The following is a 6,048-nucleotide window of genomic DNA, read 5'->3' as shown; positions in this document are numbered from 1 at the left end:
CCACCCTCCTCAGAGCTGAGGGGCACACCAGTGTTAGATGTGGCATGACCCAGCAGCTCTCACACCGGCTTTCGGAAACACTCTGCTCAGTGCATGAGCCTCCAGTCTTAAAAAACAGATTAGTGAGGAGTGTTATCACAGCGGTGGCTCACTGGAAAAAAAAATCAGACACATTTCACACTGTCAGACTATTGCATAAATCTCCCTTTGCTTCTCCCTGCTCCCCACAGAGCACTAGTGCACTGAGGCTGGAGGGGAGCGGATGAGGTGAAGGGAGTGGAGGGATGTCAGCTTGCTGCTATTCTCAGGGAAAACCCTGCTTGCACTTTTTGGCTACCATCTGTCCGCTTGCCCATGTGATTCATCTCAACTTAAGACACATCCCAATGCCTCCATGGCTATATAAGCATTGGAACTGAAATTTCACAGAGTGAACACAAGCACTGCTGCATATATTGCAAATTTTGTCTGGGCCATAGGAAGTGTGCTACTTCCTGAAAAAATACACCCCAAAAATGCATAAATTCTACTTCATAAAGCCTCCAAAATTCTTAACGTAATTATAGTAAGCTTGAGCTAAAGAGACAGCTACATACTGGGTTACCATTTCACACCAAATCTTCTATCCTTATTGTACCTCTAGAATAATACTTCATAATAATGCTCAATAAACAATTTGAAGCAATTTGGGAAAGTGATCATTCACCTTTTCTTGAAGTAGCAAAACTTCATTTTGGCATATTCGTCAGTACTGTAGAAAACATTGTCTGGCAGAAGAAGGAAAGGCCAGTGTCCATCATTCTCCAGTGCTCACACATCCCGGCTCTCTATTCTCTCAGGCACAAAAACTAGCACTTTCCCATTCTGCTTGTATTATTAGTGAGGAACTGTGCAATTCAAAACACAGGGTTTTTTTATCTAGCATTGATTCATGAGGAACTGAGAATTAGGAACTTTGGGAAATATGGCAAGATTAACGCTTGCATTTGATACACACAGAATATTGATGACAAGCTCCATGAGAGACAGTCTGCCCTTGTACAAGAGACACTGGTGATACAACGCCTTGTGAGTGGCTGTTGTGCACAAGAGCAGGTACTTCTAAACCATGCTTTTAATCTTTAACAATGACTGAGTTTTAAGATACAACTCTAAATGTGAAATGGTATTTAAAATCAGCTGAACCAACAAATATATACATTGTCTGGGGGGTTGTCTTGGAGTTTTATAACCAAACAAGAATTCTGACATTTCTTAAAGCTGCATGGAAGAGAAAGAGTTCATTTTCTTTTACTATTGATATGTTTTATAATCCTATACCTAAATAATACAGGCTGTTTCTTTTAGTCTGTAAAGGAAAGTATAACATGCAACCTAAATAAGCAGGAATGCTAGAATTCCTCCCCAATCCTTACTCTTCCTATAAAGAAGCAGTCAGGCCCTACAGAACAATGGCTAGAGAATTACTCTGAAGAGGTATATGCGCAAATTTTCTAAAATGTATCTTCTGATTTAAAAGAAAAGTATCAAGATCTATTAGTCTTGAAAGAGGTCATCTGTAAAGAACAACAAAAAGACTTGCCTGGAAAAGATTATGACTTTCAGTGTTTTAAGTAATCAGGTGGTCAAGACTAATTTCTGGTTTGTAACATACTTGGAAGATGAATAAGCAGGAGAAATAATTGAAAAGAGCTGTTCTGATTTAACGGTTTAACTTAATCATTTATTATTTATCCTGCTTATCCTGGGGCTGATACCATCTTCCTTGTAATATTATAGAATCAAGCCAGGCTGTTCTAACATGGTTACAGCTGGTGACACTCTGTGTGCACAGTCACGTTTTCCTTGCACGTTTGTAACCAAACATGCATATTCATTCTATTATCACTCTGAGTCACGATGGCACTTTGGAGAATCTGGGAATGGGGATGATACTGGTTGGTTAGAGCCGCAACACTGGGGAGATTCAGTTCATAGGCAGCAGACATCCAGGTCATGTTATCCAAGCGCTCCATAGGTACTTCTTCCACCAGTACACCAGCAGCAGGGCGATCTGGCATTCAAGACTAAAAGAACTGGGGACTGTGAGAAGGGTGGCACAACACTGAACTGAATTATTTAAGATAATCCAGGTTTCAAAAGAGAAAATTATCCCCTGATTTTATTAAATGTGCTATCATCTCACTAGTCAGACGTGACCTATGAGCTTTTCAGTACTCTGGATTTCCTCTGAGTTATAGGAGTATCAGTATGTGGGATGTGATCACACGTATGTGGTATAAGTAAACATTTTCTCTCTTCTTTTCCAACAGATAAAAAAAGTTTCCAAATCGATATTCACTTCAGTTTCACACTCCTGAGTTCTTATATCAAGTGAATATTTAACCTGTCTGCCAAGTAATATTTAAGACCAGGATATAAGAAAATGCTTTTTCTTTTTACCACAATTTTGATCTGGTTTTGCCTACTCTACATGAAAGCAAACTATAGTTTCCACTTTAACATGAACATTTGTTACTTTCTAGAATTTGAAAATACTTTTAAAAGGTTTGAAAATCTTAAACAACACTAAAATCTTAACCCAGACATTGGTTTTGTATGTTCAGAGCCTTCAACTCTAGCTGTAATAATTTTGTCTTAACATGACAATTAACTCAGCAGCTGTTCTCACTTGAATCAATAAAAATCATGAATGCAGTTTGTCTGGAGACAGAGGAATTGCAGGATGTGGAGACAGCAGACCTCTCAATATTTTGCTATTGTGCTGGGACTTGAAACTGCAGATTAATTAATTTCAGTCACACAGTGGCAGGATAGCACTTTGGCCATTGCAGTAGCTCTTTGGAAGACTACAGAGCAATGCAGGCAGCAGTAGCAGCAAAAAAAGAAGAGGTGGAATTTCTTTTCCCCAACTTCATTGCTTGTCTAGAATCCAGCCTTGCAAATACTTCCCACTTTCCCAGAAGGACTGCTGAGAGCTGGGTAGTGCTGAATGCAGCACTGTCTACAGGATCAGAACTTTTGGCAGGGGTCTTTGGCGTGAAAACTTCTTTCAGAAGAATAATAAAGCCCAGGAGATTATGGGAAGGCTAAGTATGGGTGGAAACAGCAAGAATATTTTGGGGTTTACTCCAAAATCTAGATGATGGAAGATGATCAAACATACATCCAGCGAGTAGATGAAGCAGAAGTTATTACCAACTTGCTTTAAGCTGGTATTTGTATGATTTGGTGACAGTTCTGGGTCCCTTTTTTGAATAAAATTACTTTAGCATATATATTAGGCAACTACTTTCCTAAACTTTAGCCATGCAAGCTGTGACACCTTCCTTCTAATAAGTAAGGGACAAATAAGCTTGCGGCTGTGCTTCAGATCAAGAGCTTGTTTAAGTGCTCCTCTGGATCCGGGCCAGAATACCCCGCACCTCACTGCGTCAAGCTGGTGCACAAGCTGTACCACTCATGCTTTAGTTCTGCTGGCTGCACTGCCTGCAGTGATTACCTGTCCTCCCACCCCTGTGGAACTGTACCTGTTTTGAAGCCTCAGAGGCTCTCATAAAAAACAAATTATATATGATATTATTACACCTGTGCAGAGCTTTTCTTCCCAAACAATCTCAAAAGCTGAAATACTGTACACATCATGTTGCGCATGCATGTGTAGATGTGTATACTGGAGGCACTGGAGAGCAGGGCTTGCAGCTAACCAGCGAAGGCACATTACGGTTAAGGCTACCATGAAAAGAGGAGATCAATTTTTTTATTTATTTTTATTAGGCAATAAAACATGGCTGCTGGAAGCTTGCTGTCAAGATGCTGAGATTCTGATGCAGTTTGGTTTTTTTTCTCCAGTCCTCCAATGTGATTTTCCCTCCTGGCTTAGTTCAGGAAGATAATCCAATTCAAGCATTTCAGCCTACAGAGCATTCACCTCAAACAAAGAAACACTTCTATGTGGGCACAATAGATCATTAGGCTCTTCTTTCTGACAACTCCTGCTTTAGCCTAAGTGTCTGTCATTTATTCACTCATTTATTCACTCTGCAGTGCAAAACACTCATTCCTTCTCTTTCACCCAAAGTATTTCTATGACTTCATTACAATTGTAACTCTGCCTTTCATGGTACAGAAATGTAGCAACTGCTCAACTTCCAGATCATTAACCTATTATATTGACCTTATTTTCCATGTAGCCTGCTTCAGATTTCCAGTGCTGTGATTTTATGACTCCTTAATTTGTGCGTGAAATTCTTTACCCTTCCTAGCACATGGGCCTGCACAAAAGCTGCAGAGTAGACTTTGTGCAAAGAAGATGGCATGAATCAAAGGAGATAGATGATTTCCAGCACACACCCCCACCCCACCCCCCTTGGTTCCCCTGGAATCACATCCAGCTCCACCTGAAGTTTACCATCAACTTCTCCGTGTACTAATCTTGAACAAGACCAGCATCAGAAGCAAAAAACCACCATACCTCCTTCCCCAGCAATAAAGGTATAATCAGCACTTATGGAAATGTTTCTGACAGAACGTGTATAAGTGCAAGAGAACCTAATGGAAATGACTGACAGCACTGTTGATTGTTCTGGTTTACTGTCAAAAATGTAACTCCTTTGAAAATATTCTTTCAGTGAAGCTGTTACAAAACTTCTTTTGCAAAAAAGAAATTGCTGTGATTTGCTAAGCAACAAGACTGCAACTCCTCACCAGTACAAACACTGTCACTCACCTCTGTTTCGAGGCGTGATGCCAAAGGATGTGTTGCCACCAGCTTGATGGATTGAGGCATGTGATGGTTGATCGCGAGAGCCAGGACAGGAATCTCTTCCACTTGAACCCCAAGCACAGATCTCAGCATAAACCCAAATTGACAACTTTGTAATTGATGGAGAGCAACATAGTTTAGAAGGCTCCCATAAACAATACAAACCCTTTTAAGGTTGTTGATAGTAACTGAAGAATTTCACTAATGAATAGTACCACTGAATTTAAACAATAAAAAAAAGCAAACCCAAACAGAATTTCTACCTAAAGACTGCTAGTTAAACTCCAAGGCAAGTACCCAATCAACCATATAGCTGCAATGAGAGAGAGCCTTACACCAAATGTTACCATGTTTGTGGCTAGAGAAAAAGTTGCATTACATTATTTTGTTCCTTGTTGCTGCTTCACATGTAGTGCCAGTTAGGAAAACTATTTGCTTACTTTTGTCCCTACAGAAAGAAGGCCTTTTTGTAATCTCATCAATATTCTTTTACACCAAATATTTGTGATGAAATTAATTTATCCTAATCTGAAAATATAAAACTGCTGTCTGAAAAATCAGACAGCAGTTGTCCTCACTCACACAAACTTGAAGTTTCTGAAGCGTGACTCACTTTTTAGTTTGCACTAGAACTTCAGTGTATTAGAAGGTTTAAAAGATGGTATAACTGAGATATTTCAACAATTTTGTTTGAGAAATGTTAGTGTCTGGGGTTTAACATTGGTGGGAAGATACAGCAATTGATTTTGTTTAAACTCAAACAAGAGTAAAAGCCAGTTGTAAAGGCCTTGAGTTTTTACTTACAGGTAACACCTCAGAACAACAGGAAAGGATGTTCCGACAGAATTGAAAGTAACTGAGAAGGACGTTCTGACAGATTTGAAGCTTTTGCTGCGTTTTTGTCTACAGCCCTAACTGCCCTGCTCATGGTACCAGCATGGCTGTTTCCAAGGCGCAGCAGGAGCACGCACATCTTAAAGACTGGACATTACAACGGCGTTAACCATTCCAAATGCCTGGGACGCTTTTTTTTTTTTTTTTTTTCATTCCCTCTTAACGCTGTTTGTAGTTCTGCTAAGCCATAAAACAAGCGCCCTGGGAGTTCTCCTTATAAGCAGACAGCAGTATAAACAAACACCCCATACTGTTCTCCTGGCGCTCCAGCCTTGAGGAGTCTTGTTTTCAGCTCTGACCCCACAACCTTTCCTCTGGTTGGCAGCGTGCTGGCGTTGACAGTTCTCATGGTTCAGCCAGAGTTGAAAGATAATTGCTGGAGGAGCAGC

The 6,048-nt window shown here is 40.2% G+C and overlaps 1 long non-coding RNA gene across 1 annotated transcript; it reads right to left on the bottom strand.

Annotated features, from left to right (window-relative positions):
- Positions 1-3,755: 3,755 nt before the first annotated feature.
- On the bottom strand, positions 3,756-5,809 carry LOC113479718. The gene is made up of 2 exons (XR_003398325.1): positions 5,570-5,809; positions 3,756-3,931 (listed from the first exon to the last, which is right to left on the bottom strand). It is a non-coding gene; the product is annotated as an uncharacterized LOC113479718 (long non-coding RNA).
- Between the last annotated feature and the right edge of the window lie 239 nt (positions 5,810-6,048).

The sequence above is a fragment of the Athene cunicularia genome (assembly GCF_003259725.1).
Source record: "Athene cunicularia isolate RWA chromosome 4 unlocalized genomic scaffold, athCun1 chr4_part2, whole genome shotgun sequence".
NCBI classification, from domain to species: domain Eukaryota; kingdom Metazoa; phylum Chordata; class Aves; order Strigiformes; family Strigidae; genus Athene; species Athene cunicularia.
The sequence above is the reverse complement of the archived record's forward strand: the minus strand, read 5'-3'. Positions and strand labels throughout refer to the sequence as shown.